This window comes from Gorilla gorilla, chromosome Y (genome assembly GCF_029281585.2).
Source record: "Gorilla gorilla gorilla isolate KB3781 chromosome Y, NHGRI_mGorGor1-v2.1_pri, whole genome shotgun sequence".
NCBI lineage: Eukaryota > Metazoa > Chordata > Mammalia > Primates > Hominidae > Gorilla > Gorilla gorilla.
In genome coordinates this window covers 27,901,040-27,928,574 of record NC_073248.2, presented here as the reverse complement: position 1 = coordinate 27,928,574, position 27,535 = coordinate 27,901,040, and the positions used below count along the sequence as shown (strand labels likewise).

The 27,535-nt window shown below is 36.7% G+C and overlaps 1 non-coding gene across 1 annotated transcript; it reads right to left on the bottom strand.

Moving 5' to 3' along the window:
- Positions 1 to 14,736: 14,736 nt before the first annotated feature.
- On the bottom strand, positions 14,737 to 14,841 carry LOC129530456 (U6 spliceosomal RNA). Its single transcript, XR_008675835.1, has one exon. It is a non-coding gene; the product is annotated as a U6 spliceosomal RNA (small nuclear RNA).
- Positions 14,842 to 27,535: the final 12,694 nt, after the last annotated feature.

The window sequence follows — 27,535 nt, the reverse complement described above, 5'->3', positions numbered from 1 at the left end:
TTATCAAATACTATGGGCCAGTCACCGGGGCACAAGATGGGTCATAGGGACACTGTACTTCTATTTATATGTTAAACCATAACATATAAATAGGTTAAATCACAAGGTTTCAAGCAGTTCTGGAAATTAGTCAATAAAACAGCCCGAGCCTTAAGACTTGCTAGCCATACAGGTGACCCAGATGACAGATGTCATTTATCAGAAAAGGTTAGCACTGGATTAATCTTTTAGCTTCAGAAGGAGGAGTTTGTGGAAAACTTAATTTAACAAATTGCTGCTTACAAATTGATGACAATGGAAAAGTTGTCATGGAAATCACTGCCAGGATGCAAAAGTTAGCTCATGTTCCGGTCCAGAAGTGGTCTTGTTGCAAACTGAATTCACTCTTTGGAGGATGGTTTTCACAGTTTAGAGGCTTTAAAACTTTAATAATAGGCTTTGTAGCCATAATAGGTGGATGCCTACTGCTTCCCTGTCTCCTGCCACTTCTCATCAGAAGCATCCAATCCACCATAGAAGCAGTAGTAGACAGACATACTACCACCCGAATAAAGGCTCTGCAAAGTACCAACTGGTATCCCAGGATGAGTATGTACCCACTCAAGAAGAAATAGTTAACAGTGGTGCTCTTTACTAATCTACATTTGTGCTGAGCACCAAAGGGCAGAAATGAAGAATGAATTAATGATATCAGCTATAACTTAATGGTAGTAGTGATAGAAACTTTAAAATCCTCTTAAAGTTGCTGCAAAGTGTGAACCTCCTTACACTCAAGTTAAAAGAGAAAACAGCCTGTCTTCTCTCTGCGGTCAGTGGATCTTATCTGTACTCCCCAACTTCACATTCCTACAAATCCAGTGAGCTCCTGCTTACCTCCCTAGCACTGCTGCAGGAGCAGAAGACCAAGAAGTTTAGGTTGCAAGTTTAGGTTACATGTTTTTCTCAAGATGTAACAAATGTCCTAATGCTTGATTAACTGCCTGTGTTTCTGGCTTCTTTAACTTGCTTCCCAACTCACGTAGCTCCTGGCTTAAGATGTTTAAAATGAGGAAAAGTCCTTTGGTCGGGGCTCAGATTTTCTGGCCGTATGTCTGGCTGAGCCGGTGATCATCTTAATAAATTCTCCTGAATGTTTTTCAGTCTCTCCAGTCTTTGATTGTCCTGCAACAATGCCACTCATAAAAATAAGAAACCACTTTTGTAATATTGAAGATAATAAAATGTTACTTCCTGTAATCATGGCAAAGAGCATTACTCAGAGTTACAGATAACAGTATGGTAAAATTGTAACTATTTCATTTAGGTGTAATCTACACGCAAGAAGCTGCACATATTTAAAGTGTAAAATTTGGTTTTGATATTTGTGTGTGCCTGTGACCACCACCATCTGAAGGTACTAAACATTTCTATTAGTCACAAAGTGTTCCTGTACCCCACTTGCATCCCATGCAACCCTGCACTCTTAACCTTTTTCACTTGCCGATCGGTTTGCACAGAGTTTTATATTAATGGAACCATACACCAAAACTCTTGGCTTGGTTGGTTTCTTTGGCTTTTTTTTTTCCTTTTGGCAATTTCTTTCTAATACAGTGCTTTGATTCTACACTTTCTTTTCTACTGCACTAGGCAAAATTAAATCTATTACAAAATTATCATTTAGTGAGACTTAACTCCCAAGTTGTCTACTGCCAGTGAACCTACAATTCTTAGAAATCTCTTCAGCAGGAAGACAAAGAGGGTGGGGCTTTTGCGCAAGTGTTACCCCAAACCAAAATCTCCAGTCATTTAAGGATTCATAGTCTTTATTATCCTCCCATTTATCCTGGAGAGATTACTTGAGGATGCACACAAGAAAGAAAATAACACAAAGAAGAAACATGTAACACTAAGCCAGAAACAGTAGCACTAATCCAGCAATCAGTTCCAATTACATTAGAAAGTCAATAGGCTGCAAGAATGTCTCCATGATAAAACTTAATTTATCTTAATAAATAGTATGAGACTAATAAGTTAATAAGGTAATGCCACAGATTTATTCTGCAACATAAAAAGGCAAGTAGTAAACACTGGGAAAGCAGAGTGAGGAGGGGAAAGAATTGAGGAGGGAAATGATGACACAAACGCAGGCTGGAGTGAGACATGATTCTGTTCAGATCGGAACATGTAATAATAATAATAAGAACCTACTTAATCTTAACTCTAAAACAATTATCTAGCCATAAATAGTAAGTGACATGATTCAACTTCCCTCTCCTAGGTCTTTGCACATCAAGTGGAACTGTAGGAAACAATATTTTAATAATTACAATACTGTCAATGCAAATTACCTGGATCTTTTCAATTCTAGCTACTGACAAACATTTAAAAGTGGTTAAAATGATAAATGAACACTGGTGGACAAACGACCTTCTAGGCACAAAACAAAGCCTACAAATGCATAAAGGAAATTATATATTTTAAGAAGAGAAAACACACAGGCTGGACACAGTGACTCACGCCTGTAATCCCAGCACTTGGGGAAGCCTAGGAGGGGTGGATAATTTGAGGTCAGGAGCTCCATACAAGCCTGGCCAACACAGTGGAAACCTGTCCCTACTAAAAATACAAAACAAAACAAAACAAAACAAAATAATAATTAGTCAGTCATGGTGGCACACACCTGTGGTCTCAGCTACTTGGGAGGCTGAGGCATAAGAATTGCTTAAACCCAGGAGGTGGAGGTTGCAGTGAGCAGAGATCATGCCACTGCACTCCAGCCTGGGTGACAGAATCAAACTCCATCTCAAGGAAAAAACAAACAAACAAACGAAAAATTTTCAGAGATACACAATTTCTAATATGAGAAGAAAACCCATAACATAGTGCTGAATAAATATTCTACTAGAAAAAAAATAATGAATAACATTATCCAACCATGTAAGAATGTGGCCAGGAGAAGGTAATATTACAAAGGATTTATACCAAAATGTTCATAATAGCCAGTGCACACTGGCAGGTTATGAGGGTTTTTCTTCCACTTTGTGATTTATGTATTATTTTAAATGCACATATTACTATTAAGAATCAGGAATAAAAACTGACATCCACCTTTTTTTTTTTTTTTTTCGTTTTTCTGAGACAGAGTCTCACCCTGTCGGCCAGGCTGGAGTGCCGCGGCACGATCTCGGCTCACTACAGCCTTGGACTCCCAGGCTCAAGCAATTCTTCTGCCTCCGCCTCCCGAACAGCTGAGACTACAGGCATGTGCCACCATGCCCGGCTAATTTTTGCATTTTTAGTAGAGTCGGGGTTTCACCATGTTGGCCAGGCTGGTCTCGAGCTCCTGACCTCATATAATCCATCCGTCTTGGCCTCCCAAAGTGCTGGGATTACTGGCTTGAGCCACTGCACCCAGCCAACGTCCACCTCTTTTTTAAAGGAATGCCGCCTAAGGAAAGGGAAGGAACATCTAAACTTGGCAGAACGGCAGGTATCCAGGCTCTGCAAGGCAGTCACAGGCCCGTGGAGGCTAGTCTTCCCAGCAGGTAGATCCCTGCTGACAAGCAAATTCTCAATACACAAATACCTGTTTGTTTTAGTTTAATTATAATTTGAAATGTCACATAATTTGTTTCATCCACAAGGAACTTAGTATTTCTCAGTAAAAATTAATCAAGGATTTCTACAGGCCATGTTGTGGCAACTAATACGAGACTTGCCCTCCCACAAAAACAATTATAAATCTTGTCAATAGAAAATGGACAATATTTATAAAATACCTGTTTTCAGAGATTAGATACTGTGACCTCAGGGAGAAGAGAAACAAAGCCACGTGTCCCACATAAGCCCAGCTTCCTACATAAAAAATTTTAACATTTTATAGGGCAGAAGCCAGGTGGAGGGACGCAGCTGCTCTGAATTTAGAAGGCTGAGGCCAGAATTTAGGGAAACTGACAGCGTTTGCAAAATTCTGAAAAGGGGCAAGGAAGAAAAAGAATTGCAGAAATACGCAAAGTGTCCCACTTGAGTATTACTGAATGCTAGTATGCACACCATACAGGATAAGATTATGTCTGGCCAGGTAAAGGATAACCAGTTAAGATCAACCTGAGCCACCCGCAGAGACTACAGAGTTGGAGAGAGATCAAGTTTTGACTAGCCAGAGTTTAGAGGCATCTCTGAACCAGCAAGGATTTCAGTAGATGTCAGAAGAATCCCAGCAGGATCATGCTCTAGTAATTAGCATTAAATTAGGATTAAATTAGGATTAAATTAGCATTACAATAAAGCAGCCCACTCTAACAAAGTTTAAGAACAAGCCTTGAAGAGATCAAGTTGACCCACAAGTTGCTAAACTAATTTAATAAAGATCAAGATGTTTTAAAGACAGAAATAAAAATTTCAGACATTAAATATAACACTTATATACTCAGTATGGGCTAATTACAAAGGGCAACAAATTTTAAACAGAAACGCACCCTAAAATGACATAGATAATGGACTTAACAGACACAAAATGAAGCATTATAAACTGCTGAAATATTTAAATGAAGCCGTATACATATTAGGAAAGAATTAAAAAGGTATTTAAACAAGAACAATGAGAGAAACCCATGCAACATCCAGAGATTACAACACTTGGAATAAAAAAATTCATTGGGAGGGCTTAACAGCAGACTAGATACTAAAAAAGACAAATATCAGTGAATTTAATGACAGAGGAGAAGAAACTATCAAAATGAAATTATGGAAGAAAAAAAAAAAAGACTGAGAAAAAAGTAGAGCTTCATTGACATGTGGGAACATCAAGTGGTCTAATATTTAGTGTTATGTCCCAGATAGAGGAGTTTGGGCAGAAGGAAAGAAATTAAACATAAAGGCTGAAAATCTTGAAACTGGATAAAAACCATGAAACTTCAGATACAAGAAGCCTGGCAAATCCAATCAAGACAAATCAAAACACATCCTACCTAAATTTCTGAAAGCCAGTCAAAACAGGAAAAACTTTCAAAATACCCAGAGAGAAAGGCACAGAGGATAAAGAAGAGGCATGGTAAGAATGCCTGCAGAGATTTTTTCGGGCGGCTACAGAAGCCATAAAAGTTCTGAAAGGCAGAGATACAAAATAAAGACTGTCAAATGAAAACTTCAAAATATTTTTCAAAGATGAAGGCAAAATAAAGACAATTTTCAAAGAAACAAACTTGAGATAATCTCTAGCAGTAGTTGTAGTAGTAGTAGTAGTAGTAGTAGATTTCCTTTAGTAGTTCCTACTAAAGGAAAATGGCAGGAAATGGAAACCTCGATCAACCACAAGAAAGAGGAGTCTCAGAACAGGTAAACATACGGGTAAATGCAAGATTACTTTCATTTTTTACTATCTTTAAAATATGCTTAACTACTTTAAACAAAAAATAGTAATGCACCATATGTCTGATAATACATAGACGTAAGATACACAATAAATACAAAGGATGGGAAGGAAGCTGTGGACATCTACTGTGCACGACTTTGACACCATAAGTGACACAGAAAAAAGATTGTGATAAGTTAAAAACATATTGGAACATGACAAGGACACAAAGCAGAAAAATGCACATAGCCAATTAGCCAATAATAATTAAATGGAAATATAACACAACACCCAAGAAGAAGAAAAGAAATAAAGGACTGGGATAAGTAGAAGCTAAACAGTAAAATGACTGACTTCAGTTCAACCATGTTAATGATTACAATAAATGGACACCATAAAAATGCAGGAATTCTTAGAATAAAAAAGCAGTACCTACCTTTATTATGTTAAGAAACACATTTTAAATTCAAAGAAACAGATACATAAAACATAAAATTATGGATAAAGATATATCGCGTAAACACTAGTCAAAAAAAGAGCCAGAGTTACCACAGTAGTAAAGGAAAATGTAGATTGTCTCAACAAAGGATACTACCGGGAATAATGAAAAAAGGTCAATTCAAGAAAATACAGTAATTTGGAATGTGTATGCACCCAGTAACAGTGCTTCAATATATGTAAGGAAACAACTAACAGATTCAAAAGGAGAAATAGTTAAATTTACAAAAACTATGAGATCTTAAAAGTTTTTTTCAGTAGTTAAGAGAACAAATGGTAGAAAACAAGTAAAATTATAAAGCTTTTAAACCACAGTTTCCATCAATTTGACTGAATGGACATTTACAGAACATCCACACAACAGAGCAAAGACTCTTTTTAAGCTCACATCGAATACTGACTCAGAGAGTTCATATGCTGGGCCATATCACAAGTTTCAATACATATGAAAGGACTGAAATAGAACAGAATATGTTCTGTGATCATAACAGAATTAAATAACAAATACATTACAAGACATTGGGAAAATCCCTAGCTATCTGACACATAACAATGTATTTCCAAATAATCAATGGTTAGAAAAAAAAATCATCAAAGGAAACTGAAAATATTTTTAACTAAATGACAATGAAAATGTGGTATATCAAAATTTGTGTGACACAGGTAAATAATGCTTACAAAGAAGTTTACAGGTCTAAAATTTATAAATAGAAAATAAGATATAAAAATCAAACGACTAACTTCCACTTTAAGAAAATAACAAAAATTAAACATAAACTACGCGGAATGAAGGAAATAAAAAGCAGAAATCAATAACAGAGAAAATGAACAGACAGTGTCAATGAAAACAAAAACAACTGCCTTGAAACGATCACTAAAATAGAGACAAGATATAAATTACCAATGTTAGGAGTGAAAGAAGGAAGCCAACAAGGGCTAAAAAATAATAATGGAATAGTATAAACTTTATGCCATTAATGTTGTCAACATATAAAATGAACCAATTCTCTGAAAAACAAATTTCCAATGAACAGAAAATCTAACTCTATGCCAAAGAAATTCAATTCACAATCAAATGTTTTCCCAAAAAGTAAATTCTTGGATTAGATCATTTCAAGAGTGAATTTTTTCAACATTTAAAAAATAAATAAGACAAATTTTATGCCAGCTATTAAAAATATTACAGGAGGCTTTAAAAAAAATCCCCAACTTACCTCTAGATATCAAACTAAAGACAATAAAAAAGCCAATACAGATCCATATATTTCATGAATATGAGCACCAAACGTCCTAAACAAAATACCAGCAAATCTAACACTGTGACATATGAAAGATACTCAGCATGACTCCACGAGGTTTATGCCAGTAACACAGGTTGGCGTGACTAATATGAAATCAAAATACCATACCATATTAATAGATAAACGAAAAAATTGTTACAGTATCTCTACAGATACAGAAAAGCTTTGGAAAAATCTAACACTTATTCATGACGAAAGCCCTCAGAAAACTAGGACTAGAAAGAATTTCCTCATCCAGAGAAACAAAACAGGACACATGACCAAAGAGGACATGCAGACAGACAGCAAAACAAGCATGTGAAACAATGTTCAGCACAATTAGCCATCACAGAAACACAAAGTTCAACCACAATAAGATGTCACTGCACACCTGTCAGAATGACTAAAATAAAAACTGATGACTGAATGTGGCAAAAACACAGAGAAACCATATTAATCATCTGGTGCCAGTGAGGATATGTAAAAGTACAGCCACTGTGGAAAATAGTTTGACAGCCCCTTTGAAAGCTGCACTGTGTGATCCAGGAACTGCTGCATGCACACACACCCCAGCAGCATTCTCAGATAAGGAGGTGCTGTTCCCTGACATATGACTCCACGGTTTAACAGCTGCCTGGTTTTCCTTACTCCCAGGGAAGCAGGTAAAAGGCAACTGTCAACAGGGAAGAGTCAACGCCAAGCCCAGCATCTCCATCTGCTCAGTAGAATCTTATTTCCTTCATTCACTGACCATACAGAAACGTAAAATGTCATAACTCTGAAAATATAAATTATGCATAGTATCCTAATTTAAATAAACAATCACAGAGCATTCGGAATTAAAAACCCATGAAAACAAATCATCTGAGTAGCACCTCACTGCCTGGCTTTGACCAACAAGCCTGACCTAGATCAGCAGACTTTGAATAATTTTCAAACAGAACTTCTGACTTGAAGACTAATGGAGCTTATCTGACATACAGAGAGAAAAGAGAAGAAAGAAAAACATTTCTATGTTCCTGAGAAAGAAAAAATTAAAAACAGAAAATTCATTTGCAAATATCTGGTTTTACTGATTTGAAATTCTACACTTGCAGACACGTAACTTCAAGTTGGCAAGCATCAATACGAAATGGCAAAAGGGAGGGCAAACAGTCAAATTAGAAATAAAAATTTCTGGCCGGGTGTAGTGGCTCACATCTGTAATCTCAGTACTTTGGGAGATGAAGATGAGAGGATTGCTTGAGGCCAGGAGTTCAGGACCAACATGAGCAATACCGCAAGACCCCATCTCTACAAAAAACCTTAAAAATTAGCTTGGCGTGGTGTGCACCTGTACTATCTACTCAAGAGGCTGTGGAGACAGCATCACTTGAGTCCGGGAGTTTGAGGCTGCAGTGAGCTATGATCATATCACTATATTCCAGTCCAGGTAACAGTGACAATCTGTCTCTTAAAAAATAAAATAAATTGAAAAAGAAAAGGGACATTAAGAAGAGCAGGAGGTGAAATAGAGGGAGAGAGAAGGCCAGGAGGGGGAGGAAGAGGAGGAAGAAGAGGAGAAAGAGGAGAAGAAAGAAAACCTAAGTTCAAGGAAACTCCAGAATTACCTAAAACTGAATAATGTGCTAAGCTATCACAGAAACTATTTTGGCATAATTCTCAATGAACCTACATAAGGAATAAAGAAATTACAATACAAATTCTCAACACATTAAATAAATTAGCTGGTCTAAACAGAAACAGATGTGAAACCTGGAAACTACTATTAAAAATAAAAGAATGCAGTAGTCTCGATGCTGCTCACCCCCAGAGCCGGCAGCCGTTGCATGCAGCTCTTTGCCACTTTCAGCTTCCACTAAGTTTCACCATCTAGTTTATCAGTTCGAATAAAACATGAACCTTGGAAGTAGAGAACAAAAATTTACCACTCTTGAATTGTGTTAGAGAAGGTTTTTCCTGAGCTACAGGTGCTATTAAAGCATAATTCCAAGGCACAGTGGGCAAAGAAATAACAATCTAGATATTCCCATGAACAAAACTCCTTAAAAAACTTTTTTTTACACAATCTTCCTTGACTCACAGAACGAGTCTGCTGAAAAGATGTAGGTCATTTAATTTTTTTTAATCATTTATTTTCTATTTTCTGTTCTTGCCTATCAAGGTTTAACATTAATCAGTCTTCTATTTTACAAAAACTAGAGTGATTGTTGCTACTTTCAATCCATGTTTTGATAAGAACAGAAACAGAAAAACATGCAAGAGTGTGTGATACAATCTTGCTAATAAAAATATCAGGCAGGTGGATCATGAAGACAGGAGTTTGAGACTAGCCTGACCAACATGGTGAAACCCCATCTCTACTAAAAATACAAAAATTAGCCAGGCATGGTGGCGCACACCTGTAATCCCAGCTACTCAGGAGGTTGAGGCAGGAGAATTGCTTGAATGCAGGAGGCAGACATTGCAGTGAGCCAAGATCATGCCATTGCACTCCAGCCTGGATGACAGAGCGAGACTCTGTCTCAAAAAAAAAAAAAAAAAAAAAAAAATCAGATTTACCATCAATCATCATAAAAAAAAGTTCAATCATAAAATGACAGCTATAATACTAAGATCCAGGTGTTTTTACCATATGCTCACAGGCCTATTTCATTTCAAACATGGAAAAATATTCTATTACAAAAATCCATTGCTCTTTGACCATGCCATCATCCTACTTCTCAGAATCTATTCTAATAACGGAAGAGCAAAAGCAAAAGATGACACACAAGACTGCTTCTTGCAGGATTATTTATAACAACAGAAGATTTTTGTGAAACAAAGGGGGAACAAACAGTACTAGCTGAATGAAGCAGAGCAAATGCGGCAGTAAAGACAGAGAAAGGAAGAAAGGAAAGCAAACATGATGACCTCAAGGTATTGTTATGGAAATATCTCAAGGATATAGACAGTGAAATGAAGATTGCAAGGTGCAGCACATATATATAGAGAATACATTATAGTTAAGAACAAGGGAAGGAGAGAATTTTTGTATGTTCATACATATCCGTATGCATGTATAACTTTGTATATGTTCATCAGTGTATGGATACGCATCCGTGTATTTGTGTGTGCATATTCAGCGTATGCATGAGTGTCTAATCTGCATTGTGTGATGTGTGCAAGCATATCTGTATGTGCACATGCACATGTATGTTTGTGTACATGCACATGTATGTTTGTGAACATGGGCATCTGTGTGTGTATAACTGTGCCTACGAGCACCTAAGGATCTGTTCGTGTGTGTGCATATTGGTGTGTGAACATTTATGTGTGGATGAATGTGTGCCTGTTTATCCGTGCATGCATCTGTGTATGTTAGGGCATGCAAATCTGTTCCTATTTGTGCCTGTGAGTGCATCTGTGTGTCTGCAAGTGCTTCTGTGTGTGTCCACATATATCTGTCCACACATGTATGTATGCGTAATACCTACAGAGGGAGGAAGGGGACAGGAACAGATGCTAGGCCTTCTGAATATTTCTTATTTTATACTGTTCACTTTGAAATAAGATACATTTTGGCCAGGTGCGGTGACTCACGCCTATAATCCCAGCACTTTGGGAGGCCAAGGTGGGTAGATCACTTGAGGTCAGGAGTTCAAGGCCAACCTGACAAACATGGTGAAACCCTGTCTCTACTAAAATACAAAATTAGCCAGGCATGGTGGCACACGCAGGTAATCCCAGCTACTTGGAGAGAATTGCTTAAATCTGGGAGGCTGAGATTGCAATGGGCGTAGATTGCACCATTGTGCTCCACTCTAGGCGACAAGAGCGAAACACGATATCAAAAAAATATATATATATATATACATTTCATATAATTAAAAAGTCAATTACACCAAACTTTTTAAACTCCTAAAAAATAAAAAGGAGCATATATTATTCGGAGGTTAATCAAAGAGAAAATTTATCCAAGTGACTTTTGAGGTTTCAGAGTTGTTTTTTTTTTTTTCCTTTTTTAGGGCCCCTTCTGTCACTCAGGTTGGAGTGCAGTAGAGTGATCGTGGCTCACTTTAACCTCAACTTCCTGGGCTCAAGCAATTCCCTTGCCTTAACCTCTCAAGTAGTTGCAACTATAGGTATGTGCCACAATGCCTGGCTAATTATTTTCAATTTTTGAACAAATGGGGTCTCGCTATGTTGCCCAGGCTGGTCTCGAACTTTTGGACTCAACCAGTCCTCCCACTTCAGTCTCCCCAAGTACTGGGATTACAGGTATAAGCCATATGCTTGGCACCCAGCCAGAAAAATTTTAATTATAAAATAAAATAGTTCAAAATACTACACAAGTGTAGGTATGCCTAGAAAGTTATTACAAGGCAAATACTCTCTAAACAACCGCAAGGTCCCCTAGGAGACCCTCCAGTGTTCCAACCTGAACACAGTCCCCTCTTCTTTCCCAAGATGGATCACTTCCACCTCCTTGATTTGCGTTAAGAGTTTATGCCCAAATGGACACCTTCAGACACTAGAACTGAGTTCTGCCCATCCTCGCTATCTTCAAAGTCATGTTTAATCTATAGGTCCCCTTCACCTCTACCTCTGATTCACCTGCTGAAAGCCCTTCATTTGGCTGTCTGCATACTTGTGGTCCAGGGTGACTGGCTCTTACATCCACCTGGAGCCCAGCCTGTGCTCCAGCTGGCCCTCAGCAACACAGCAATGCTGCCACCCAGAGGCACTAGGTCCAGGTTCTCCTCTGCTGTTGTGGTGGCCACTCATGCTCAGCACCCAGACAGACACTATATCACTAAAGGATGGAAAGGGAGATGACCTGTCCTCCTTTTTACTTTCAGCTGGAACAGAAGCAAACAGGTCAGTTTCTACCCTTTCGGGCTGGGTGTGGTCACACAGTAGAACAGCTCCTGCAGGAAAGGGTGGCTCCCTATTCCTCTTCACCCACATTTTGAGACAATGAACTGGCACTGCCAACCCCAGATGGTGACCAGTGGGGTGAGCTCCAGTATTTCATGAGTTTCAATACAATGTGATTAATAATAATACCAACTGTTATTACTATGGGATAATATAATTACAATGTTAAATATTATAATGTAATAACAACAATTATTATTACAGAATCTCATATTGTCCCATGATTGGCCAATGGGAATCTTTTCATGTGGTGCTTTAGCACTGGCAACATGAACCTAGTAGACTTTGGTGATTTCACTGCAATCTGATATTGTAAGATACTCATTGCTACTGTACTGGACATTGTTTCTAGGTATTTTCAGTAGACAGAGCAAGAAGAGGGTGAGGGGGAGAGAGAACTAACAAACATAGGTTAACTCGTGAGTTCCTACTGACATTGCCAATTCCAAGTCAATACACAGGATGTTTTATTTAGCCTCTTCTATCCTACAGCGGCATGTCCTTTCTTTCATATTGAGAATCCTGATTTTCAAGAACTTGGGGGAAGACAGAATTAGATTTCTAACAGGCTCTGTGGCTGTGGGTGGTGTGTTTGGATCTGCCAGCATTTTGAGCTTTGTAGAGCAAAGTGACAATTTCATTTTATAGTAAATGCTGTCTAGGGGTTCTTGGCTCTAACTAGTTGCTTAGTCTCTCCTCTTAGATATATGTGTTAATTTAAAAATCAACAATCTTATTGAGCTCTAATGGCCACACAATAATCCTCATGCTTAACATATAAAATCTGATGTGTTATGGCACATGTGCACATCTGTGAAACCACCATTAGCATCATGACATCTCCATAATCATGAAGGTATATACACGCCCTCTTCTGCTGACTGCAGGTGTGTAGCAATCTGCTTTATGTTGCCAGCTCTGTTGCTGTTGTTGCAAGGATTTGGGAACGTATGACAACTGTTGCACAACCATCTCCAAGGATTTGAGAACTGCATATGACTTAATAGACAGAAACTGAACTGTACCTTCTAGTGGGACATATCCTAAGGGAAAAAAAATTACAAATTTTAAATAACCTTCCATTACCATAACATTCATGTTCACGTTAGTGCTGTAATACGGAAACACATATACACACATGCAAGCATGAGCTGCCATCACTTTGCACAGTTAACATGGGAACATAAACATGACCATTTAAGCTAAATCCATGCAGTGTAAACTTAATAACTAAAGGGAAAATGGCAGTCATTTCATGGCTATTAAAAACTTGTCAGAAGACTGAAACTTTCTTCCTGCCAATTATAAATGTATGTAGAGACAAAAAGAATAGAACTAGTGTTCACTGAGTACACTGTAATTTAAACAGTGGAAACACTGATAATAAGTGTCTTCTTTCTTAAAATCTTACAGAAGTTTGAACACAACTTGCCTCCTCCTCATCACACAATTTATGATACAAAGGGAGCATCTTCTCAAGGCTTGGGCACTGCCATGTGGCCATGGAAACTTGAGATGAGCTTACATTGTGTACTGTAGAGGCTTTCAGTGTCATGAAACACACCTGAGAATTCCTTTAATGTGAAATTTTTTGTTGGCATCACTTCCTTCAGGACAGCTTAATCTTTTTCAGCACAATGATTTTCCCCATTTATGTCAGTAAGTTCAACTTCACTCAATTCCTCTGGTTTGACAGCGGCCTGAAGGGCAGCGGTGTGAACAATCCATTCACTTTCCCCCAGCTTCCTTCAAAGCCATGATTGCACCTTGCATTCCAGCCTGAGTGACAGAGTGAGACCCTGTCTCACACACACACATACACGAAAAAGGTGAAAGGGTAATAAGAATATACACTGTCTTAACATAAATCCAAGAAAGTAGGAATATTAGAACAAACAGACTTCAGAACAAAAAAAAAATTAGCACAGACAAGAAATTTACAGAAAGATAAAAAGGTATCGTAATCCTAAATGTGTACACACCAAACAAAAAAAAAAATCTAAAAAAACCTGTGTAGCACAAACTGATTGAACTGAAAAGAAAATCAGGTAAATTAACATTTACACTTAAAGTCTTCAATATCCTTCTCTTGACAATTAATAGAACAATGAGAGAGAAAGCAAGGATATAAAATACAGCAAGGATACAAAATCATCAACCAACAGGATCTAATAATCATTTAAATTTTTTTTTCACTCAAACAACAGAAAACACATTCTTTTCCAGAGCCAGAACACTCCCCCAAAAGAAGTCTCCAGGGCCAAATGTTATCACTGAGAATGTTACCAATTATACAACACCAAGTGCACAGAGTCTCTTTCAGGAAATAAAAGAAAAGAGAGGGGTCAAGTGAGGTAGGTCATGCTTGTAATCACAGCACTCTTCAGAGGCGAAGTTGAGAGAATCACTCGAGCTAAAGAGTTTGAGAACAGCCTGAGCAACATTGATAGGCCCTGTCACTACAAAACACTAAAAAAATTGGCTGAGCCCAGTGGTGCACACCTGCAGTCCTAGCTACTTAGGAGGCTGAGGTGGGAGGATCGCTTGAGCCCAGAAGTTCAAGGCTATGGTGAGCTATCATAGCTATCACTGCATCACTATACTTCAGCCTAGGGGACAGAACAAGACCCTGTCTCTTTAAAAAAAAAAAAAGGAAAGAAGGAAAAGAGAATACTTCCTAATCCATTTTATGAAGCCACTATTTTTTTTTTAATGGAACCCTTCACAAATTTGCATTTTATCCTTGTGCAGGGGCCATGTTAATCTTTGTATCATTCCAATATTTAGTATATATGCTGCTGAAGTGAGCACTGTGAGGCTACTATTATTCTCATACCAAAACAAGGGGAAAACAGTACCAGAAAACTACATACATACATCCATAATAAACAGACACAGAAACACAACAGAATATTAATGTACATAATAATGCAAAAATACATAAGAAGAACTATAAATCATGGCCAAGTATGATGTATTCCAGGGGTGCAAGGCTGGGCCATTATTTAAATATTAATCAATGTAATCTATCATATGAATAGACTTTAGAAGAAAAATCACATCATATAAAATTGAATTCTTAAAAATATTTGACAAAATGCAGAAGATATGTCAACAACTTTCAGAAAGTGTTGCTATTTGTACATAACATGATTTTGTATATATTTTATGTATATATATACACATATATAATTCAAAGAATTCATAAGGTTGCAGATATAAGATAAAAATTAACTATATTTCCATATGTAAGCAATGAATACATGGACACCAAAGTTAGAAATATGCATACCATTTGCAATTGCTTTAAAAAATGAAAAACTGAAATGTAAATTTAATAATATACTCATAGGATTTACATGTGGAAATCTACAAAATGTTGATGAAAGTTATTGAGAGATCTAAACAAATGGAAAGATATAACATGAACTAGACGATTTAAAATAAAGATGTCAATTCCACTCAAAGTGACGAACAGGTTTAACTTAATGACTATCATAGTCCCAGGAAAATTTTTTAAAAAAGATATGGGTAAGATTATGTATAGATAGGCAAAGTTGTTTGGAACAGCTAAAACAATGGGGGGGAAATGAATAAAAAATGGGAGAAATTAGCCCATCAGATTTTAAGTCTAGTCAGATAGCTACAGTAATCAAGACAGTTTGATACGGGAGAAGGAACAGAAACACGGATCAGTGGAATAAAATGGAGAACCCAGAGAGAGTCCCCCCAACATAAAAATATGACAGCTAATTTTGATGCATGCACAAAAGCAATTTATGGAGAACAGAGTCTTCCCAATAAATGATGATAGAGCATTTGGATATACATAGCCAAACAACCACAAAGCCTTGAACTAAACCTTACATCTTGTACAATAATTACCTTGAAACACATCACAGATCTCACTGTACAACTTTTAGGAAAAGAACACAGAAGAAATACTCAGGGCGTAGGGCTTGATGAATTCCTAGACAGGACATCAAAAGCATAACCCATAAAAGAAAAAAAAAATAGATCAGTTGCACTTTAACAAAATTAAATACATTGAATATGTAAAGATCTTTGCAGAAGATGAGAACATGCTGAACATCATTAGCCATGAGGGAAATGCAAATATAGACCATGATGAAGTATCACTACACACATGGGCCAGATGTGGCAAAACTAGAGTCTCATGAACTGTTGGTGGGAGTGTAAAGTAAAACAGTAACTCTGGAAGACAGTCTGTCAGTCTTTTTTTTTTTTTTTTTTTTTTGGAGGAGTCTCACTCTGTCGCCCAGGATGGAGTGCAGTGGCGCGATCTCAGCTCTCTGCAACCTCTGCCTCCCCGGTTCAAGTGATTCTCCTGCCTCAGCCTCCCGAGTAGCTAGGACTACAGGTGTGTGCCACCACACCTAGCTAATTTTTGTAGTTTTAGTACAGATGGGGTTTCACCATGTTGGTAAGGCTGGTCTTGAACTCCTTACCTCAAGTGATCCACCCACCTCCGCCTCCCAAAGTGCTGGGATTACAGGCATGAACCACTGCACCCAGCTCCTGTCAGTCTTAAAACAAACATAATTACCATAAAACCCAGCAACCTCACTCCTGGATATTTGTCACAGAAAAATAAAAACATTTGTCCACAAAGAAGTTGTACATAATTATTCAAAGAAGTTTTATTTACAACAAAAATCCATACACAACAAAAAGCTTCAACCAACAATGGTGAATGGTTAAAAAATACTGTGGTGCATACATCCATGAAATCCTAGTTAGCTGTAAAAAAGGAATGAAATATTGACATACACAATAACCTGGATGGATCTCAAGAGTGTTGTGCTAAGTAGAAAGTGTCTCCAAAGGTCATGAATGGTTTATTTCATTTACACAGCATTTCAGAAATGACAAATTTATTGAAATGGAGAACTAATTTATGGTTGCCCTGGGTGAGGACACCCCTGGGCTGGAAGCAGAGGGATGGCTGAGCCCATGAGGTTAGTGTGAGGGAGATCCTCACAAGTAGTGCAACAGTTCTGCACTTTGACTGAGTTGATGGTGATAGGAACCCATATTTAAGATGAAATAACACAGCCCGATGTGCACACACTGTACCAGTGTCAATATCCTGATCTGATATTCTACTACAGATAAGCTGTCAACCACTGGGGGAATCTAGGTGAAGGGGAAACACAGGATCGCCCTGTACTATCTTTGAAACTTCCAAGGAGTCAAATAGTTATTTCAATATAAAAGTTATTTTTTAAAAAAGGTGTTGTTCACTCTAGGAATAAGTTTTGAATAACAAATTAAAAGCTCTCAATTTAGGTCGATGATACAACTGCAATCTATCTTTTCTCTTAAAATGTATCTATATAACTTTGCTATACTAGTATAAAAATATTCATATTTCACAAATAAATTGCTCTTCATTAACAGCCCTTCCCAAACATGAACAGTCTTAAATTTTGGAAATGGACAAAATTTCAGCAGTGCTAATATACTACGATGGTATTGAAGCAACAATCAGATTTAAATAATACGTAGATTTTTAAAAATATTTTTAAATAAAAAAGACCTATCAAGTTTATACATATATAGACTTTCAAATATACTTTCAAACCTTCAGTTTTAATTCTATTTTTAGGAAACAGTTATGTAACACCATAGGAAAATGGTAGCATCGATTAGACTGAACACAATATGCTCATTAGCAAACAATCTTTCATGTATGACTTGAGAAAATCTAGAAGGATTCAAAAGCAAACCATGTAAAGCTGTACAGCAGAGCCAAGGTGAAAACAAGAAACCAGGAAAGAAAGCAAAACTTCAAATACATGAATCAAAAACAGACAGAATTGAAGGAAAAAATAGATATTGCAACAGAAATATTGACAAAATTCAACACCACACTTTCAATAATTGTAGGACAATTAGATAGAAGATATATAAGGAAAAAGAAGATTTGAACAATGCTGCAGACCAACTAGTAGAGAAATCTATAGAGCATTCCACTCAACAGGAGCAGAATATAGATTTTGCTCAAGTGCATACAGAACATTCACCAGGATATCCAATGTGTTAGGACATTAAACAAATTTGAATACATTTAAACAGACAGAAATAATATAAAGTGGCCAGGCGCTGTGGCTCATGCCTGTAATCCCAGAACTTTAGGAGGCTGAGGTGGCCGATAGCCTAAGGTTGGGAGTTCGAGACCAGCCTGGTCAGCATGGTGAAACCCTGTCTCTACTAAAAATACAAAAACTAGCTGGGCATAGTGGCAGGCACCTGTAATCCCAGCTACTTGGGAAGCTTAGGCAGGAGAATCGCTTGAACCTGGGAGGCAGAGGTTGCAATGAGCCAAGATCATACCACTGCACCGCAGCCTGGGCAATAGTGCAAGACTCCGTCTCAAAAAAAATAAAAATAAAAATAAAAAAATAATAATAAAGTATGTACTCCAACTACAATGGAATGGAATTAGAAATCAATAACAAAGAAATTTAGAAAATTTATAAATATGTGGAAATTCATATTCATTAATAAACTATGAATCAGGCCACATAAGGCGACTCACAGCTCTAATCCCAGGACTTTAGGAGGCTGAGGGAGGAGAATCCCATGAGGCCAGGAGCTTAAGACCAGCCTGGGCAATACAGCAAGATGCTGTTTCTACAACAAAATTTAAAAGTTATTCAGGTGTGTTATGTGTGCCAGTATTCCTAGCTATTTGAGAGGCTGAAGCAGGAGGATTGCTTGACCTCAAGAGTTCAAGGTTATAGTGATCATCATAGTGAACTATAATCATGCCACTGTACTCCAGACTGGGTAACAGAGCAAGAACCTGTCTCCATTTAAATAAATAAATTAATAAGCAACGAAGCAAATAAGAAATTACAAGGGAAATCAGCAAATTATTTTGAAATGTATGAAAACAATTAGAAAATAACAAACATCATGAAATACAGAAAGACAGTGCTTAGATGAAAATTTGTAGTCTTAAGTACCGGTATTGAAAAAGGAGACCCCAAAATCAATAATCTGACCTGCCTTAAATAAACTATAAAAAGAAAAGTAAACTGAAAAGAAAACAAGTGGAAGGAAACAATACAAATAGAAACCAATAAATCTAATAAAGAACAGAAAAACAATTGAGAAAAATCATTAAAACCAAAAGTTGGTTATTTTAAAAGATCAACAAAATTAAGAAACCTTTAGCTAGTGACCAAGAAAAAAAGAGAAAAGAGTTCAATTATTAAAATCAGACACAAAAGGGGGTAAGTTACTACCAACATTACAGAAATAAAAAGGACTACAAAGAAATCCTGAAAACAACTGCATAGCAACAGTTGAGATAACCTAGATAAAGAGAACAAATTCTGAGAAGGACACAAACTAACAAAATTGACTCACGAAGAGGCAGACAATCTGAATAATTCTCTAACAAGTAAAGAAACTGAATTGGTAATTTTTTTTAAAAATTAAAGTCCAGTCCTGGATGGTTTCATTGGTGAATTCTACCAAACCCTTAACAAAGAACTAATAATAATTCCTCACAAGCTATTCCAAAAAACAGAAACACTTTCAAACTCATTCTACTAAGGCCAGTGTTACCCTGACACAAAAACAAACACAACACAAGAAAAAGCAAAAGCAAAAAAACTATAAGCCAATACATACTTTATGAATAGAGATGCAAAAAGCCTTAACAAAACATTAACAAATCAAATCCAACAACACATAGGATTATACATGCATGATCAAGGGTTATTTATTCTGGCCTCTGTATTCAGTTAAAGAGATGAGCCTTTCAAAGGACTGGAAGGCCTGCAGAGCTCTCACTCAGCAGTCTGTGCTGCCAAAGCAATGGACTACAAGTGAGTAATTTGCATGTGACAAACTATGAAGGCAGCCTAAATGATTTTACTACACTATTCTTAGGAAGAGCAGCCAAAATATTTGAAAAAAAGAGCACATTATACTCCAATACTGGCAAACGATGGCTTCAAAATACAAGCATTAACACTCAAAAAGTAAGTATCACCAACTGCAAAGAGAATTAATAAGAAGCCTTCCAGAAGGAAAAGCAATTCGGATGAGAATCAGTTAAGGTAACACCAGCTATGATAAATGACTAATCTTGCAAACTAAAGTGCTTAACAGTAGGAGTTCATTTCTCTTTCAAATACAGTTCATTTGGTAATGGAAGGGGAAGGGTTCTGTTCCACACATTTATTCAGGAAGCCAGATTCATGGAAGCTTTGCCATCTTTAACAAGCAGTTTCCAAGACTCTGGCTAGTCGTGGCCACCTACCCAACAATGGGGAAGAGAAGAGCAGGTACCTGCAAAAGAGGTTAGGTGCAAGGCTAGATGTGATGTACCAGACTTTTGGCTCCACCTTCTGCCACATTTCAGTGACGTGGTCCCACCTAACGGCAGGAAAGGAAGTCTACCTGTGCTTGCAAGAGGAAAGGGAAATGAGTTGGAAAACTAGCCAGCCAGTCCCTGCCACAGTAAGGAAAATAAAAACTCACATGAAACACACACAATAAAGTAAATGTATCAAGTAGACAGAGGTCACTAGATTACCAGGTAGAGCTGAACTCCTGTTACAATGTTAATAACCATAACTACAACTGAAAGAAAACATTTTTCTTCTTTCTTATGACTAAAAATGTTCCTTTTAAAAGTATGTTGTTTATAAATAAAAACTAAATCAGTAACTCTGAAATCTAACTTATTTTTCTAGGGTTTTCACACTAAAAATAAGATACATGCTTAGTTTCTAATAAAAATAATAACATGCTTAGATTCCTATAAAACTGTTTGTTTATTTAATAAAGTCAGAAAGGCAGGGCAGAAAGAATCTCTGGATATTACCTGATATACCTCCTTCATTTCAGAGAAGATGAAAACGTGAGCCTATTTGGCAAGGTCATACACCTGGAAATTGACCAAAGTGACTCGAACTCAGGTTTCCTGATTTCTGACAGTTTTTCTTTTTTCTTCAATTTTTAACTTTTTCATGTCACTTACTATTTATTTTTATTATACTTTAAGTTCTGGGATCCATGTGCAGATGTGCAGGTTCATTACACAGGTATACACATGCCATGGTGGTTTGCTGCACCCATCAACTGGTCATCTACATTAGGTATTTCTTCTAATGCTATCCCTTCCATAGCCCCCCACGGCCCAACATTCCCAGTGTGTGATGTTCCCCATGCGGTGTTTGGTTTTCTATTCCTCTGTTACTCTGCTGAGAATGATGGCTTCCAGCTTCATCCATGTCCCTGCAAAGGACATGAACTCATCCCTTTTTATGTCTGCATAGTATTCCATAGTGCATATGTACCACATTTTCTTTCTCTAGTCTATCACTGACAGGCATGTGAGTTGGTTCCAAGTCTTTGCTATTGTGAATAATGTTGCTATAAACATACGTATGCATGTGTCTTTATAACAGAATAATTTATAATCCCTTGAGTATATACCCAATAATGGGACCACTGGGTCAAATGGTGTTTCTGGTTATAGATTCTTGAGGAATAGCCACACTGTCTTTCACAATGGTTGAACTAAATAGCCACACTGTCTTTCACAATGGTTGAACTAATTTACACTCCCACCAACAGTGTAAAAGTGTTCCCATTTCTCCACATCCTCTCCAGCATCTGTTGTTTTCTGACTTTTTAATGATCACCATTCTAACTGGCATGAGATGGTATCTCATTGTGGTTCTGATTTGCAGTTTTCTCTAACAACCAGTGATGAAGAGTTTTTTGTCATGTTTGTTGTCTGCATAAATGTCATCTTTTGTGAAGTGTCCGTTCATACCATTCGCCCACTTTTGGATGGGTTTGTTTGTTTCTTGTAAATTTGTTTAAGTTGTTGGTAGCTTCTGGATATTAACCCTCTGTCAGTTGGATAGATTGAAAAAAATGTTTTCTCCCATTCTGTAGGTTGTCTGTTCAGTCTTATGATAGAACAAAATTAACTTGGCCACAGTAGGCTTCTATCCAATTACCTCTTTTTTATCTTTGTGTTTTGAAAGTTCAGGCCATATAAATAGCAACTTTTCTGTAAAGTGCACCTCTACTCAGTAGGCAAAACTATCTGTTCATACATACCGCTAAACATTTATTTTTTTTTTCTTTGTTTTTGAGATGGAGTCTCGCTCTGTCACCCAGGCTGTAGTGCAGTGGCGTGATCTGGGCTCACTGCAACCTCTGCCTCCAAGTTCAAATGATTCTCCTGTCTCAGCCTCCTGAGTATCTGGGATTACAGGCATGCGTCATCCAGCTAATTTTTTCATTTTTAGTAAACATGGGGTTTCCCCATATTGGCCAGGCTGGACTCAAACTCTTGACTTCAGGTGATCTTCCTGCCTCAGCCTCCTAAAGTGTTGGGATTACAGGCATGAAATATGATGCCCGGCCACCCCTAAACATTTCTTTACATGAGTCAATACCCATACAATTAGGATTATTACTGTCAATGTATGTACTTTCACCAGTAAATAGAATATGAACTCTTTGAAGGTTGCTGCCTTTTGTATCCTGAGCAAAAATTAGTGCCTGGTACATAAATAATTATTTGCTGAATTGACGAATAAAACTGCAAATGCAAAATAGCAATCAAATTTTAATAACATAATCATTTAATTAGATATCATTATGAATTTGAATGAAAACACACATCGGATACATAGGTCCTGATAGGATTATTTTTAAGCAAATATATCACACAGCAGACACGTTTTTAAATATCAACAATTAAACATGATTTAGTTATTAATGAATTCAATATATTATCAAATAAAATTTTTATAGGATAATTTCTACTTTTATCTTTTAGAATGAAAATTAAACTACTAAATCATCATCACTGTAACTGGAGTACATGTATTTTCTTCGTAAAGCAGCTTCCTCTAAAAATGAGGACTCTTTTTTCAAAGGTTTCATGCGTCTATTATAGTCAAAGTAAAATACTCTTTCTACAGAATATTTCTCATTGCTGCATACTAAAAATGTAATAAAAATTGTTTTTGCTTGTATAGATGGTTGTAAATTTCAATTTTTGCAATAATAATATATAGATAAGTTTTTTAAAAAGTAAAAATACCAGTTTTTTATGAAGTCCTAAAAAACACCATGTTGGACAGAATTAATTGATTCTGCAAAGAGCTTTACAAAAGATTTAATTATCTATATGCAGGTCTATAAATTAACACAATTCCATTCCAAAGAAAAAATAGCTATAGAAACAACTAAAATAATTTACAATTAAAATTTTGCAGCAAGACATGATGGCTCATGCCTGTAATCCCAGCACTTTGGGAGACCAAGGTGGGTGGATCACCTGAGGTCAGGAGTTCTAGACCAGCCTGGCCAACATGGTGAAACACTGTCTCTACTAAAAAGACAAAAATTAGCCAGATGTGGTGGTACAGGGCAGTAATCCCAGCTACTTGGGAGGCTGAAGCAGGAGAATCACTTGAACCCGGAAGGGAGAAGTTGCAATGAGCCAAGATCACACTGCACTCTACCCTGGGCAAGAGAGCGAGACTCTGTCTCAAAAAAAAAAAAAAAAAAAATGTTGAAGTAACTAACACTTATAATTTGTATATGAAAATTGATATTTTAATTCACATTTTAGTTGAAATGCTAAGATTGTTTTACCATTAGTGAGCATTTAGTGGTGACTTTAAAAGTGTTTCATGTCAGCCAGGCATGGTGGCTCATGCTGGTAAGCTCAGCACTTTGGAAGGCCAACGTGGGATGATTACTTGAGCCCAGGAGTTTGAGACCAGCCCAGGCAACATGGCAAAACTCCACTTCCACAAAATGTTTAAAAAGTAGCCAGGTGCAGTGGTAGGCCCATGGTCCCCACTACTTGGGAGGCTAAGGGTTGAGGATGGCTTCAGCCAGGGAGGTCAAAGCTGCAGTAAGCCATGTTCATGCCACTGTACTTCAGCCTGGGCAGCAAAGCAAGACCTTGTCTCAAAAGAAAGAATTTCAAGTATGAAAAAATGTTAAATACTGCCATTTATGTGTCCTCTGTTAGTCCTTAACCAATACGTATAACATAGCAGGTACTGCATTATAAAAAACAATGTCCTCCCCATTAGACTAAATGGCCAAGGAAAGTGAAGACAGTGGTCCTCCAATGTCCAACACAGAACAGAGCACATCATAAACCAAACATGTAATGGACATTAAAGTATAAATCTACAACTGAATAAGCAAGCAAACAAAAAATCCTGCAGATTTGAGGAGATATTCTTTCATGACACAGAAAAACTGAAATATATTTTATGGCATTTAAAACTTTTACAAGTCACTATTCATACATTTAATCAATATCACTAACAGTTCTATCAGTTGGGAAAGCTAAATTAGCCTAAAGAAAAAAAATATATAATTAGAATACTTCACACAATGTCATGAATTATGTATACTTCTTGAGCTTAGTAAAGACTTAACTATCCATGGTAAATAAATAGATTGTCAGTCAACAAGTAATAAACTCAAATGTTAAAGCTGAAGGAAGCTATGTTGTCAGATAGTGCTGTTTCTTTCTAACACTAAGAAAAAAACTAACACTAGAATAAAACTAACAAAAATGTGTAAGACCTCTACACAAAAAAACTACAAAATATTGAGAGAAATAAAACCTAAATAGAATATATTGAGTTCAGAAATTAGAATGTACATTACTGAAAGTACATCAAATGCTCATAAACTCGTCTATATACCCAAACCCAGTCAAAATCTTAGCTTTTTTTTTTTTTGGTGGGAATTGACAAGATACTCCTAATGTATACAAGGAAATGCAAAAGTCTTCTGATGAAATGTGAAGATTAACTCTATGACCTAATAAAACTAGATTAAAGTAGTCAAGAAAAGATAAGATTACACAAAGACAGATGGCTACACCAATGCAAAACTAGATGTCCAAAAGTAGGTCCACATATATATGGACACTATTTATGGAGTCTCCTTATTATCATTAAAGAGATAATCATCCTTTAAATCAATAGTGCTGAAAAAACTGAGTACTGTCAGGGAATGATGGGAGATGATACCCGATCTCAACTTCAATATGAACACAAAATCTATTTAGAATAACAGTTCTAAATGTGAAAGAACACTAAAATGCCTAAAAGAAAAAAATCATCTTTCCCCATTGAATTGTCATCGCTCATCAAACATTACAAGAATAGTTTCATTACTTTTTAGTAGTGAAGGATTGCTTAATCAACACCACTATCATCAACAAAAATTTTCTTAAAAAACTAATCTTGAACAAAAAGATTAATAAAGCAGACTTTACTAAATTTAAGAATTTCTATTTAACACAGCCTGCAGGAAAGAAGAGGAAGATATCTGCGACGCATATATAACTTAACAAAGAACTCCAATCCAGAATGCATAAAAGGCCAAAAACTGATGAGAAGAAGGGATATCTCAGAAGAAAAATGCCAAGAAATTTTGACAGGCTTGTCACAAAAAATAAAGGCATATATGAAAGCATATGAAAAAGTATATACAATGTTAATAGACTCTGTAGAAAGATGCATTAAAACCACTTTTACATATTTATCATAAATGCTAAGTTTAAAAGGCTGAAAATGCAAGTGTTGGCAAAAAAGGCTGAAAATGCAAGTGAAGGCACTGCCTGACTGGAGTATAACTTAATATATCACTTGGCAAAATCATGTGAAGGGTTTACTAGAGCGGAACTGCATGACCCAAAACACAGCAGCTCCTGGAACAGGTAGATGTGTGCACCAAGAGATATAGTCAAATATGACACAAAAGTATCATTCATACTAGATAAAACTTAGATGTAACCCAAATATCCATCAACAGTAAAATGGATAAAAGTCATACTACATTACAAAATGGGTGGGTAACGACTACACACAACATGGATGTATTTTCACAAATAGCATGGGGCTAAAAAGGCACCCGCCCAAACACACTCCTACCTCAGTCAATTTTCTGGGCATTATTGTCAAAATTCAATTAACCATAAATTTCAGACTTTATGGACTCTCCACTGTGAACTCAATGCTAGCTCTAGTCTTGATTACTGTAAATCTGTATTAAATTTTCAAATGAAGTGTGAGTATTCAAAATTTGCCCATCTTTTTCAAAACTGTTTTGGCTATTCTGGGGCGCTTCAATGTCCATATGAATTTTAGAGTCAGTTTGTCAATTTCTGCAAAGAATTTAACTGGGATTTGGGAATGGTAACACTTAATCTATAGATCAATTTAGGGTACACGGCCTTTTGAACAACATATAATTTGAACTATGATCACGGACTGTCTTTCCATCTACTTTGGTCTCTTTAATATGTTTCAGCAATATTTGGTAGTTTTTAAAATGCAAATTTTGCATTTATTTTGTTGAAATTTATTCATAATAGTTTTAGAGGCAGATTCCTGTTCTTTTACCCAGGTTGGAGTGTAGTAATGTGACCATGGCTCAGTGCAGCCTTGAACTCCTGGGCCCAAGCAATCCTCCTGCCTGAGCTTCCCGAATAGCTAAGGACAACAGATGTATGTCACTGCACCTGGCTAATTCTTTAAATTCTTGGCTATGTTGTGCAGGCTGGTCTCAAATTCCTAGCTTTATGTGATCCTCTCACCTTGGCCTCCTAAAGTGCCAGAATTATAGGTTCACATGAGCTACCATGCTCCGGCCTTAAAAGTATTTTTTAAAATTTTATTTTCAGACCATTACTCTTTATGTCCTTATTCTCTCTTATTTTGTACAGAGCACTCATAAACAAACTAGGTAATTTCAAACAGTAATTGGATACTTTCTGTTGCTTCTTCCTTCGCCTCAAGACTAAGGGCATCAGAAGGGCAAAGAGCCCTGTGTTTTCCTAACACCACATGCGCATGTGCATGCTATGGTGTGGAAACACAGCTGCTTCTCTGACTAGTTACTCATTTGGAATATCTGGACTTTATGAAATTGGCACAGGTTTTCTGTATCAATATAAATTTATCTGTGATAAAGGTCCAAGGGTGCAACTACTGGGTAGTAGGATAGTTACACAGTTTTCTTTTTTCTTTTAAACTATCAAGAGATTTTCCAGAATAACTGTATTATTTGTATTTCCACCAGCAATGTACAAGTGATCCACTTCACATTGTTTACAACAACTGCTGTCACCATCCTTTCATTTTAGCTGTTCTGACATACCCATACTGATATTTCAGTTTTAATTTGCATTTCCTGATGATTAATGAATGTTGAATTTATTTTCATGATTATTTTCTATCTGTAAATCTTTGCCAAAATGTCTCTTTAAGTCTTCTGCTCATTTTCTAATTTGAATTTTTTATTGTTAAATTTTATGAGTTTTTATATATCATAGATGAAAAATCTTTGTCAGTTATACAGTTTACAGATATTTTCTCCCAATCTATAGCTCGTGTTTCATTGTATTCACGTTTTTTTGTAAAGTAAAAATTTTTTTATACATTGTTCTTTTGGTGTC